Genomic DNA, 14,887 nt, shown 5'->3' on the forward strand with positions numbered 1-14,887 from the left:
AACAAATATATATTTTCTCAGATTTCTCAGTCCAATATCAAGGTTTTAACCAAGTCAATTTTTGGTGAAGCCTCTTTTCCTGGCTTGTAGACAGCTGCCTTCTCTCTGTGTCCTCATGTGGCATTTTCTTGGTATGCACTTCAATAAAGGAAAGAGAGCTCTATGGTTTTTCTTCTCATAAGGACACCAGTCTTATCAGATGAGGGCCCTACTCTTAAGACATCATTTAAACTTAATTAGTTACTTAAAAGCCCTGTCTCTATATTCAGCTACCCCAGAGATTAGGGCTTCAAAAATGAATTTTGCGGGAATACAAAATTCTGTCCACTATATACATATAAACTGATTTAATTTTTCATTACAAGTAAGCTGTGTAGTAGATTTTACTATTACCATTTTTATAAGTATAACAAAACAAAAAGAAGTAACTTTCTCAATTATTATTAGAATGCAGAATTTCCTTATTATAGGATTTATGATTTCAACCCTGAGAAATAATACCCAACAGTAAAGCATCCTACCATTTGCTGGGTTCCTGTAGATTTCAAAAATATGTCCCCTTATAATTTCTCCCATTGACTATTTGTCTATCCCTGTTTGCCATTCTAATTATCAGCTTATAGACCATGATATGTAAGCTTCTGTGCCTTCGTACATGATTCTTTGTCTATTCAGCTTCCCACTAATTTTCTAAAGCTTATTATATGTCACCTCTTGCAATAAACCAATACTTACCCCTCTCAACTACATACCTTCTTGGGAGTAATTCTTTTCCTATGACCTTCCATAGCACCCCTTGCCTATCTCTTACCTCACTGAGGTGTCATTGTTTTATCTGCTGCCCCGCCAATTGTTTATGAACTCTGCAATTTTAGTGCCTGTGTCTTGGCATTCTGTAGCAGGTAGCACAACATGTGACACATAGTTAAATTTCCATAAATGTTAAATGAATCACTTAAGGTTCTGTATAGTAACTACAGGTCATTCCTTCCTAGCAGTAGGAGCTGTACTTTTGTTATCCCATCTGTTCCTAGTTACCCTAATGACTGGGAAGTTCAGTGTTTCAAACTTTTTTCTTACCTAAAACTTGTAATATCTGTGTATAGATTTAGAAGTGTTTTTTGCATTTTAAGAAACAGGGCCCAGGGGTGCTGGGAAGATGGCGGAAGAGTAAGACGCAGAGATCACCTTCCTCCCCACAGATACACCAGAAATACATCTACACGTGGAACAGCTCCTACAGAACACCTACTGAATGCTGGCAGAAGACCTCAGACCTCCCAAAAGGCAAGAAACTCCCCACGTACCTGGGTAGGGCAAAAAAAAAACAAGAAAAAACAGAGACAAAAGAATAGAGACGGCACCTGCACCAGTGGGAGGGAGCTGTGAAGGAGGAGAGGTTTCCACACACTAGGAAGCCCCTTTGCGGGTGGAGACTGCGGGAGGCGGAGGGGGGAGCTTCGAAGCCGCGGAGGAGAGCACAGCAACAGGGGTGTGGAGGGCAAAGCGGAGAGATTCCCGCATAGAGGATCGGTGCCAACCGGCACTCACCAGCCCGAGAGGCTTGTCTGCTCACCCTCCGGGGCAGGCAGGGCTGGGAGCTGAGGCTCGGGCTTCCGTCGAAGCACAGGGAGAGGACTGGGGTTGGCGGCTCGAACACAGCCTGAAGGGGTTAGTGCACCACGGCTAGCTGGGAGGGAGTCTGGGGAAAAGTCTGCACCTGCCAAAGAGGCAAGATACTTTTTCTTCCCTCTTTGTTTCCTGGTGCGCGAGGAGAGCGGTTTAAGAGCGCTGCTTAAAGGAACTCCAGAGACGGGCGCGAGCCGCGGCGAAAAGCGCGAACCCCAGAGACGGGCGCGAGCTGCGGCTAAAAGCACGGACCCCAGAGACAGGCAGGAGATGCTAAGGCTGCTGCTGCCGCCACCAAGGGGCCTGTGTGCGAGCACAGGTCACTATCCACACCCCTCTTCCGGGGAGCCTGTGCAGCCCGCCACTGCCAGGTTCCCGGGATCCAGGGACAACTTCCCCGGGAGAACGCAAGGCGGGCCTCAGGCTGGTGCAATGTCACGCCGGCCTCTGCCACCGCAGGCCCGCCCCGCATGCCGTGCCCCTCCCTCCCCCCGGCCTAAGTGTGCCAGAGCCCCCGAATCAGCGGCTCCTTTAACCCCGTCCTGTCTGAGCAAAAAACAGACGCCCTCCAGCGACCTACACGCAGAGGCAGGGCCAAATCCAAAGCTCAGCCCCTGTGAGCTGTGAGAACAAAGAAGAGAAAGGGAAATCTCTCCCAGCAGCCTCAGAAACAGCAGATTAAAGCTCCACAATCAACTTGATGTACCCTGCATCTGTGGAATACATGAATAGACAACAAATCATCCCAAATTGAGGAGGTGGACTTCCAGAGCAAGATCTATGATTTTTTCCCCTTTTCCTCTTTTTGTGAGTGTGTATATGTATGCTTCTGTGTGAGATTTTGTCTGTATACCTTTGCTTCAACCATTTGTCCTAGGGCTCTATCTGTCCATTGTTGTTTTTTTTTTTAATTTTTTCTTAATAATTAATTTTAATTTTAATAACTCTATTATACTTTTCTTTCTTTCTTTCTTTCTTTCTTTCTTTCTTTCTTTCTTTCTTTCTTTCTTTCTTTCTTTCGTTCTTTCTTCCTTTCCTTTCCTTTCCTTTCCTTTCCTTTCCTTCCCTCCTTTAGACAACAAATCATCCCAAATTGAGAAGGTGGACTTTGAGAGCAAGATTTATGATTTTTGCCCCTTTACCTCTTTTTTTGAGGGTGTATGTGTATGCTTCTGTGTAAGATTTTGTCTGTATAGCTTTGCTTCCACCATTTGTCCTAAGGTTCTATCCGTCCCTTTTTTTTTCCTAAATAATTATTTTTTTTAATTCAATAACTTTATTATACTTTATTTTATTTTACTGTATCTTCTTTCTTTCTGTCTTTTTTCCTTCCTTCCCTCCCTCCTTCCTTCCTTCCTCCCTCCCTCCCTCCTTTCTTTCCTTCTTTCCTTCTTTCTTTCTTTCTTTTTTCCTTCCTTCCCTCTTTTCTTTCTTTCTTTCTTTCTTCCTACTTCTACTAATTAACTCTACTTTTTCTCCCTTTTATTCTGAGCCGTGTGGATGAAAGGTTCTTGGTGCTCCAGCCAGGAGTCAGGGCTCTGCCTCTGAGGTGGGAGAGCCAACTTCAGGAAACTGGTCAACAAGAGAACTCCCAGCTCCACATAATATCAAACGGCAAAAATCTCTCAGAGACCTCCATCTTAACACAAGCACCCAGCTTCACTCAATGACCAGCAAGCCACAGTGCTGGACAACCTATGCCAAAAAACTAGCAAAACAGGAACACAACCCCACCCATTAGCAGAGAGGCTGCCTAAAATCATAATAAGTCCACAGACACCCCAAAACATACCACCAAATGTGGACCTGCCCATTAGAGGGACAAGATCCAGCCTCACCCACCACAACACAGGCACTAGTCCCCTCCACCAGGAAGCCTACAAAACCCACTGAACCAACCTTAGCCACCAGGGGCAGACACCAAAAACAATGGGAACTATGAACCTGCAGCCTGCAAAAAGGAGACCCCAAACACAGTAAGATAAGCAAAATGAGAAGACAGAAAAACACACAGCAGATGAAGGAGAAATATAAAAATGCACCAGACCTAACAAATGAAGAGGAAATAGGCAGTCTACCTGAAAAAGAATTCAGAATAATGATAGCAAAGATGATCCAAAATCTTGGAAATAGAATGGACAATATGCAAGAAACAGTTAACAAGGACCTAGAAGAAATAAAGATGAAACAAGCAACGATGAACAACACAATAAATTAAATTAAAAATACTCTAGATGGGATCAATAGCAGAATAACTGAGGCAGAAGAATGGATAAGTGACCTGGAAGATAAAATAGTGGAAATAACTACTGCAGAGCAGAATAAAGAAAAAAGAATGAAAAGAACTGAGGACAGTCTCAGAGACCTCTGGGACAACATTAGACGCACCAACATTCAAATTATAGGGGTTCGGGAAGAAGAAGAGGAAAGAAAGGGACTGAGAAAATATTTGAAGAGATTACAGTTGAAAACTTCCTTAATATGGGAGAGGAAATAGTTAATCAAGTCCAGGAAGCACAAAGAGTGTCATACAGGATAAATCCAAGGAGAAATATGACAAGACACATATTAATCAAACTGTCAAAAATTAAATACAAAGAAAGCATATTAAAAGCAGCAAGGGAAAAACAACAAATAACACACAAGGGAATCCCCATAAGGTTAACAGCTGATCTCTCAGCAGAAACTCTGGAAGGCAGAAAGGAGTGGCAGGACATACTGAAAGTGATGAAGGAGAAAAACCTGCAACCAGGATTACTCTACCCAGCAAGGATCTCATTCAGATTTGATGGGGAAATTAAAACCTTTACAGACAAGCAAAAGCTGAGAGAGTTCAGCACCACCAAACCAGCTTTACAACAAATGCTAAATGAACTTCTCTAGACAAGAAACACAAGAGAAGGAAAAGACCTATAATAACGAACTCAAAACAATTTAGAAATGGGAATAGGAACATACATATTGATAATTACCTTAAATGTAAATGGACTAAATGCTCCCACCAAAAGACACAGATTGGCTGAATGGACACAAAAACAAGACCCATATGCTGTCTACAGGAGACCCACTTCAGACCTAGAGACACATACAGACTGAAAGTAAGGGGATGGAAAAAGATATTCCATGCAAATGGAAACCAAAAGAAAGCTGGAGTAGCAATTCTCATATCAGACAAAATAGACTTTAAAATAAAGACTATTAGAAGACACAAAGAAGGACACTACATAATGATCAAGGGATCGATCCAAGAAGAAGATGTAACAATTGTAAATATTTATGCACCCAACATAGGAGCACCTCAATACAGAAGGCAAATACTAACAGCCATAAAAGGGGAAATTGACAGTAACACATTCATAGTAGGGGACCTCAACACCCCACTTTCACCAATGGACAGATCATCCAATATGAAAATAAATAAGGAAACACAAGTTTTAAATGATACATTAAACAAGATGGACTTAATTGATATTTATAGGACACTCCATCCAAAAATAACAGAATACACATTTTTCTCAAGTGCTCATGGAACATTCTCCAGGAGAGATCATATCTTGGGTCACAAATCAAGCCTTGGTAAATATAAGAAAATTGAAATTGTATCAAGTATCTTTTCTGACCACAACGCCATGAGACTAGATATCAATTACAGGAAAAAATCTGTAAAAAATGCAAACACATGGAGGTTAAACAATACACTACTTAATAAGGAAGTGATCACTGAAGAAATCAAACAGGAAATTAAAAAATACCTAGAAAGAAATGGAAACAGAGACACAAGGACCCAAAACCTATGGGATGCAGCAAAAGCGGTTTTAAGGGGGAAATTTATAGCAATACAAGCCCACCTTAAGAAGCAGGAAACATCTCGAAAAAACAACCTAACCTTGTACCTCAAGCAATTAGAGAAAGAACAAAAAAATACCCAAAGTTAGCAGAAGGAAAGAAATCATAAAAATCAAACCAGAAATAAATGAAAAAGAACTGAAGGAAACAATAGCAAAGATCAATAAAACTAAAAGGTAGTTCTTTGAGAAGATAAACAAAATAGATAAACCATTATCCAGACTCGTCAAGAAAAAAAGGGAGAAGACTCAAATCAATAGACTTAGAAATGAAAAAGGAGAAGTAACAAGTGACACTGCAGAAATAAAAAAGATCATGAGAGATTACTACAAGCAACTCTATGCCAATAAAATAGACAACCTGGAAGAAATGGACAAATTCTTAGAAATGCACAACCTGCCAAGACTGAATCAGGGAGAAATAGAAAATATGAACAGACAAATCACAAGCACTGAAATTGAAACTGTGATTAAAAATCTTCCAACAAACAAAAGCCCAGGACCAGATGCCTTCACAGGCGAATTCTATCAAACATTTAGAGAAGAGCTAACACCTATCCTTCTCAAACTCTTCCAAAATATAGCAGAGGGAGGAACACTCCCAAATTCCTTCTACGAAGCCACCATCACCTTGATACCAAAACCAGACAAGGATGTCACAAAGAAAGAAAACTACAGGCCAATATCACTGATGAACATAGATGCAAAAATCCTCACCAAAATACTAGCAAACAGAATCCAACAGCACATTAAGAGGATCATACACCATGATCAAGTGGAGTTTTTTTCCAGGAATGCAAGGATTCTTCAAGATACACAAATCTATCAATGTGATAAACCATATTAACAAATTGAAGGAGAAAAACCATATGATCATCTCAATAGATGCAGAGAAAGCTTTTGACAAAATTCAACACCCATTTATGATAAAAACCCTGCAGAAAGTAGGCATAGAAGGAACTTTCCTCAACATAATAAAGGCCATATATGACAAGTCCACAGCCAACATTGTCTTCAATGGTGAAAAACTGAAAGCATTTCCACTAAGATCAGGAACAAGACTAGGTTGCCTACTCTCACCACTCTTATTCAACATAGTTTTGGAAGTTTTAGCCACAGCAATCAGAGAAGAAAAGGAAATAAAAAGAATCCAAATCGGAAAAGAAGAAGTAAAGCTGTCACTGTTTGCAGATAACATGATACTATACATACAGAATCCTAAAGATGCTACCAGAAAACTACTAGAGCTAATCACTGAATTTGGTAAAGTATCAGGATACAAAATTAATGCACAGAAATCTCTGGCATTCCTATACACTAATGTTGAAAAATCTGAAAGTGAAATCAAGAAAACACTCCCATTTACCACTGCAACAAAAAGAATAAAATATCTAGGAGTAAACCTTCCTAAGGAGACAAAAGACCTGTATGCTGAAAATTAAAAAACACTGATGAAAGAAATTAAAGATGATACAAATAGATGGAGAGATATACCATGTTCTTGGATTGGAAGAATCAACATTGTGAAAATGACGCTACTACCCAAAGCAATCTATAGATTCAATGCAATCCCTATCAAACTACCACTGGCATTTTTCACAGAACTACAACAAAAAAATTCACAATTTGTATGGAAACACAAAAGACTCCGAATAGCCAAAGCAATCTTGGGAACGAAAAATGGAGCTGGAGGAATCAGGCTCCCTGACTTCAGACTATACTACAAAGCTACAATAATCAGGACAGTATGGTACTGTCACAAAAACAGAAAGATAGCTCAATGGAACAGGATAGAAAGCCCAGAGATAAACTCACACACATATGGGCACCTTATCTTTGATAAAGGTGGCAGGAATGTACAGTGGAGAAAGGACAGCCTCTTCATAAGGGAAAACTGGACAGGTACATGTAAATGTATGAGATTAGATCACTCCCTAACGCCATACACAAAAATAAACTCAACATGGATTAAAGACCTAAATGTAAGGCCAGAAACTATCAAACTCTTAGAGGAAAACATAGGCAGAACACTCTATGACATAAATCACAGCAAGATCCTTTTTGACCCACCTCCTAGAGAAATGGAAATAAAAACAAAAATAAACAAATGGGACCTAATGAAACTTCAAAGCTTTTGCACAGCAAAGGAAACCATAAACAAGGCCAAAAGACAACCCTCAGAATGGGAGAAAATATTTGCAAATGAAGCAACTGACAAAGGATTAATCTCCAAAATTTACAAGCAACTCATGCAGCTCAATAACAGAAAAGCAAAAACCCAATCCAAAAATGGGAAGAAGATCTAAATAGACATTTCTCCAAAGAAGATATACAGACTGCCAACAAACACATGAAAGAATGCTCAACATCATTAATCATTAGAGAAATGCAAATCAAAACTACAATGAGATACAATCTCACAGCAGTCAGAATGGCCATCATCAAAAAATCTAGAAATAATAAATGCTGGAGAGGGTGTGGAGAAAAGGGAACACTCTTGCACTGCTGGTGGGAATGTGAATTGGTTCAGCCACTATGGAGAACAGTATGGAGGTTCCTTAAAAAACTAGAAATAAAAAAAAAAAAAAAACAAAACAAACAAAAAAAAAAAACTAGAAATAGAACTACCATATGACCCAGCAATCCCACTACTGGGCATATACCCTGAGAAAACCAAAATTCAGAGTCATGTACCAAAATGTTCATTGCAGCTCTATTTACAATATCCTGGAGATGGAAACAACCTAAGTTCCCATCATCGGATGAATGGATAAAGAAGATGTGGCACATATATACAATGGAATATTACTCAGCCATAAAAAGAAACGAATTTGCGCTATATGTAATGAGGTGGATAGACCTAGAATCTGTCATACAGAGTGAAGTAAGTCAGAAAGAGAAAGACAAATACCATATGCTAACACATATATATGGAATTTAAGAAAAAAAATGTCATGAAGAACCTAGGGGTAAGACAGGAGTAAAGACACAGACCTACTTGAGAACGGACTTGAGGATATGGGGAGGGGGAAGGGTGAGCTGTGACAGGGCGAGAGAGAGGCATGGACATATATACACTAATATATACATATATACATATATACATATATACACTAACAAAGGTAAGGTAGATAGCTAGTGAGAAGCAGCTGCATGGCACAGGGATATCGGCTCAGTGCTTTGTGACTGCCTGGAGGGGTGGGATAGGGAGGGTGGGAGGGAGGGAGACGCAAGAGGGAAGAGATATGGGAACATATGTATATGTATAACTGATTCACTTTGTTATAAAGCAGAAACTAACACACCATTGTAAAGCAATTATACCCCAATAAAGATGTTTAAAAAAAAGAAAAGAGGGGCTTCCCTGGTGGTGCAGTGGTTGAGAATCTGCCTGCTAATGCAGGGGACATGGGTTCGAGCCCTGGTCTGGGAGGATCCCACATGCTGCGGAGCAACTAGGCCCGTGAGCCACAACTACTGAGCCTGCGCGTCTGGAGCCTGTGCTCCGCAACAAGAGAGGCCGAGACAGTGAGAGGCCCACGTACTGCGATGAAGAGTGGCCCCCGCTTGCCACAACTAGAGAAAGCCCTCGCACAGAAACGAGGACGCAACACAGCCAAAATTAATTAATTAATTAATAAACTCCTACTCCCAAAAAATAAAAAAAAAAGAAAAAAAAAAAAGAAAAGAAACAGGGCCCATTCTTTTGGAACAAATTTTACCTAACTCTCAACATGAGAACGTGAGATGTACAGAAAATTTCATGCTGCTATTAAACTTTGGAATGTAATTTTTAAAGTGCAAACAGAATCCAGGAGTTATATTTAGTTTCTAAATGGACCTTTATTTGGAGCATAGCATTTAAAATAGTCTTTCAGCTTTCTGTTAGCTTGTCAGCTGATATGTTGTTCAATGACATCAAGATATAATATCTGCTACCATAGTAGCCTAAGTACCTTAAAAATGATCTGTGACTAGTGGAATTAAATTTTGTATAGAACAGGTGTCTTGTTATATAATAATGATAATAAATTAATGTTTCTTTATATCAAAATATAATAAAAATTCATTCTGATTTTTTCATTTGTAATGGAATAAAGAGTTTAACAAAAGGCTTTAGGCTTGCAGTGTATTAATAGATAACAATATATTCATTTTGTATATCTGAATAATAATTACACATTTAATTTATGAATTCAATCATCTACCTTGGAAAATGCATTCAGTAGAAATACCTGAAATCATGTATTTTTCATTTTTCATTAATTAAGTAAAGCCAGTCATAATACAGGTTGGAAGACAAAGAAATCTTTCAGCTGTTAAAGTTCATACTTGTTTAGACATAGGGTACTTCAATGTTTCTTAACCTGGAGCTCATCATTTAATTGTAAATACCAAATATCAAGTTGTCTGTATAATGCTATTTAACAAAGGAATTTTTAAAACTTTTGCACCTTATACAGCCTAGTTTTGTTTCAATATTCTAGCATAGGTTTTAAAATGAAAGTCTCTCCTTCCCTCATTGTCATGTTTTATTGCTAAATACTTTAGAGATATATTAAATACAGTTATACTTTTTTCACTAATTTTAGTGTAATACACTCAGTTTAGTGTTTCTGTGAGACAGAGGACAGAGTAGATTTGTGTCAAGGTAAAAAGAGAGAGGGAGAAGGGAGGAGAGAGAGAGAGAGAAACAGCACTAATACTATTAAGGGTAGATCTAACTTATGCATCATTTATAAAACTGCTTCTGAAAAATATATATAGCATCAGCAGTTAGCTTTTCCTTTCATTTTTCAAAGGGTGAGAAATACATTTTTTTTTCTGTTTTAAGATTGTTGTCTTCATGCCCTTGGTATGTATTAGTTGGGAGTGTATTAGTCAGCTAGGGTGGCCATAACAAAATACCACAGACTGAGTGGCTTGAACAACAGAAAGTAATGTTTTCACAGTTCTGGAGGCTGAAAGGTCAAGATCAGCATGCTAAAAGGTTTGGTTTTTCCTGAGGCCTCTCTCCTTGGCTTATAGAAGGTCACCTTCTGGCAGTGTCCCCACAAGTCCTGTACTGTGTGTATGTGCATTGCTAGTGCCTCTCTGTCTGTCCTAATTTCCTCTTCTTATAAGGACACCAGTCAGATTGGATTAAGACCATCCCTAATGACCTCATTCTAACTTAATTAAAGCCCTATCTCAAATATACTCACTTTCTAAGTTATTGAGTTTGAGAGGTGTGTAGATATCCATACTGAAAGATTTATTGTTGTTTTCTTATCCAAAGAACATATAGGTTTGACTTGTTGAGAATAATAGATCTTGTTTAAATAATATTTTTTGTCATATTACCTAACTTTGTGAAATTGTACCTATTTATTGTAATTCCTGTGCAATTGTTTATATATTACAAATTGTATTTACTAAGACTGTCACAGGAAATTAACCTTTCACTATGGTCTAGCATAATAGAAGGGAAAAGAGAAAGAATTCAATGTGATTATTACATTGAATCACACCTGTAAGGAGAATATACATCTTGAGGAGAATAGCAGTAGAACTAGAATGAAAAACTTTCCTCATGGGAGGGCTCAAATGTAAATCTGAAAACTATGAAATCTTTAAAAACTAACTTCCCAGAAAAGTGAGGAAAAACTATAAAGGAATAAGATTTCTTTTAAATGAAATAGAAACTATAATACAGTGGTTTTGTTCACTTTGTAGCACATTTAAAATTAGGTTATTATAAAGTATATAATTACCTATTTACTTAGTAATTGAATTAAATATCTTCCATCACAGTTGATTCATTCAAATGGTATATCCATGTAGAACTATATAGAATTTAGATTTTTGACAATAGCTCAGTGTGAAACAGTATATTATAAAGTGGCATCATGGAAAGCCTGGAAAATATAAAGGTAACTCAGTGCTTGGCCCACCTGCCATGACTAGACAAAGACCTCCTCTTGCTCTTTATTTCCCATCCCTGTTAAGGGATTGTCACATCATGATTTCAGATATTATTTAGTCCATGTTATACATTTTTTCCTCTCCACCAAGAATTCTAGCTTTTTGCATTAATTTATTTATTAAGAAGATGACATCTTAATAAATAATTATCTTCTTAAAAATACATGTGATTCTCTGACAAATTATTGCTCTTGGTTGAACCATTGAATGGGTACAAACACTAGGCCTCTGGGATACAGACAAACTAAAGGGAGACCTCTTGTCTTCAAGTTGCTGAGATGTACTTGGGGAGACAAAAAAGCAAGCTAACTTTGCAAGGCAATATGATAACTGAAAAATTAAAGGTAAACACATGGTGCTTAGAGGCAAAGACTATAAATAATTATGCTCAGGAGTTAGGTGGTGTAACAGAAGTTTCACGGAAGATGACAACATCAGAAGTGAATTTTGAAAGGGATAGGAGAGGGTGTAAAATGAGAAAAAATGAAAAATTGTTCAAAGTTCTGATGTATATCTATTACAGCATGTTCCAGGTTTAAAGAGGGAATTGGAATCTCTTGGTACTAACCGGGAGGGGCAACACTTTGAGTATTGAGATGACAGAAGGAAAGAGGTCACCTTTCATTAAAAGCCTTATAATGCCCTGCTAAGATGTTTAAATTGTATCTTGTAAGCAAAGGGAGCTTTGAAGAGGTTGATGCCGGGAATAGTATTTTTAGAGCATATCGTACTCAAATTACCACAAACATAGCAGCTTCAAACAGCACACAATTATAATCTCAGTTTCCTTAGGTCAGGAGTCCAGACATGGCTTATTTAGGTCCCCTGCTTAGGGCTTCACAAGTCTACAAGGAAGGTGCCAGCTGGACTGTGTTTTCATCTGGATACTCAACTGGGATTTTTCCATTTCCAAACTCATGTAGGTTGTTTACAGAATTTGTCTCCTTGTGGCTGTATGACTGAGGGTCCCAGCTTCTCACTGGCTGTCAGCTAGAGGCCACCCTTATATCTCTGCCATGAGTTTCTGTTCAAGGAGTTCACAATCACAAAATAGCTGCTTGTTTCTTCAAGGACACAGGAGAACTTGTCTGATTCCTGTCAAATAAATTATAGAGTCTTGTATATCATAATATAGTCATGGGAGTATTCTATTGGTTAGAAATAAGTCAAGAGGAACTTACTGAGTTCCTCCCACACTCAAGAGGAACACATAATACAAAGGTTTGCAATAATGAAAATAACTCACAATATGGTCTAGATCAGAATTATTCCTATGGCTCACACCAGCAGCATCAACATTTCTTGTGAACTTGTCAGAAATTCATATTCTCAGGTCCCACCCAAGAACTACTGAGTCAGAAGCTCTGGGAGTGGGGCCCAGTATTCTGTGTGTTAACAAGTTCTCCAAGAGATTGAGATGGCTGCTAAATGTTGAGAACCACTGACCTAGGTAGAAGATCTTGCTCTTCTAGGACTAAGGTTTTATCTATCAACTGATGACAATAGGAAATGAGCTGGGGAATGTTTTTAAAAATCAGATTATCTCTTTGGGGATTAACAAGAATTGTAGGGGTGAATGAGAGCAAAGAAGAGAAAATAAAAAAAGAGTCAGGGTGTGAAGTTAGGATCAAGCAGTTAAGTCACGTACAGCAGTATATGGTTAAAGGATGGGAATTTGATGAAGTGGGTGGTGAAAGAAATTCCTAAACTAAAGCACAATAATGTGAATTTTTATAAGTTTTCTATATTTAAAGATGTGGCTTGGGCATTAGCAATACAAAAAGGGAGTAGACAATAGATGTTGGTGTTTTATTGAGTCTATTGAATGAAATGAACAAGGACTGAGGTATATCCACATTCAAGGGCAGGTAGAGAAATAAATCAATAAATTTAGTATTAAAAATGCAGGAGGGAAAACTAGAGGGACATTTCTTGGAAATTTAGGAAAGGGAGAGTGCAAAAAAATGGATGGAATATTCAAGAGTGCCATATACCACAGGACAGTTAGAATACTTTTGGTTATGAATGACACAAACCTAAATCAAACCATTTAAAGAAGCTAATATCAGCATGAATGAATCTATCTTTTCCTAGTCATGGAGAGTCCAGGGTGATGGCTGGCCGTAACCCTCATGGCTGTCTCCAGGGTTTTAAGACATGCTGTTAGGAGTTACTCTCTCTCTTTCTCTTTCTCTCTTTTTCTCTCGCTGTTTCATTCTCTCCTTCCCACCTCTGTCAATTTTTTTTTTTTTTTTTTTTTTGCAGTACGCGGGCTTCTCTCACTGTTGTGGCCTCTCTCATTGTGGAGCTCAGGCTCCGGACGCACAGGCTCAGCGGCCATGGATCACGGGCCCAGCCGCTCCGCGGCATGTGGGATCTTCCCGGACCGGGACACGAACCCGTGTCCCCTGCATTGGCAGGTGGACTCTCAACCACTGCGCCACCAGGGAAGCCCCAGGCTCATCTTTTATTCCAGTATAGGGGAAGGGGGACCTGACTTTCTCTCTCCCAGTATCCATATAAATTCTGGAAAATAACTCTTACTGGCTCTGCTTGGGTCACATTACTACTCCAAAAGGATAAAATATGTCAACTGGTCAGCCTGCATCATATGTCTGTCCACTCTTACAAAAAGCAGGAAGAACTAAGTGATTAACAGACCACCAGAAACATTGTTATTGCCAGTGAGTAAGTTCTGAGAAATATCCGCTGGTTTAGACAATCAAAAGTTCATTGATGCCAGAGCTATTTTAGTAGCTGGGCTGCTACAAAAGCAAGATTGTGGTGGCCTAACAGGTGTAAAGGAAAGGAGGCAGTGGTGAATGCTTATGTCCTGTCTGTGGGATCATGGTCCCCAAACAGCTTCTCACAGAGAAATTCATCAGTGAGCCCCCAGTCAGAGTTGTCCAGCTTTCAGTTCAGTTTTTATGATGGTAAAAATATAATTTCAAGTGATTCCTATTTTCTCACCTGAAATAACCACCATTATACTAAACAAGAGGTTCTCTGTCCTAGCCTGTTGTTTCCATCTACACCATTATTCAAGGGGCAGGAAGTCCGTGTGGGTCAGGGTCCATGCCCCAATGTCTAGAGTGTGTCCTGCAAATTCCCTGTCTAAATGGCTCTAAGTCCACTTATAGGTCTTACAAAGTTCTCTTCTCCATGTTGATCCTGCAGAGGAGGGACCATACCACAGTTGGATACCCACCAAGTGACTTTTTGCTCTCTGGAGACAAATAAAGAACTTGGAAATGTGGACTCTGATAAACAAATGCATGGGTGTGAAGATTCTTACAGTGCTAGGGCTGGGGCAGGAAGCACAAAAGGGTACACTGCGGACTAGCTCTCCTTGCCTCCATATTGTAGCAAGGATCTTCAAGAAGTCCCAGAACTTTGAACTTGGCCTTCTAGGTCATTATGAAAGTACATTTTTCAAAGTAGGAACTAGT

Source organism: Delphinus delphis, chromosome 18, assembly GCF_949987515.2.
Source record: "Delphinus delphis chromosome 18, mDelDel1.2, whole genome shotgun sequence".
In the NCBI taxonomy this organism is placed as follows: Eukaryota; Metazoa; Chordata; class Mammalia; order Artiodactyla; family Delphinidae; genus Delphinus; species Delphinus delphis.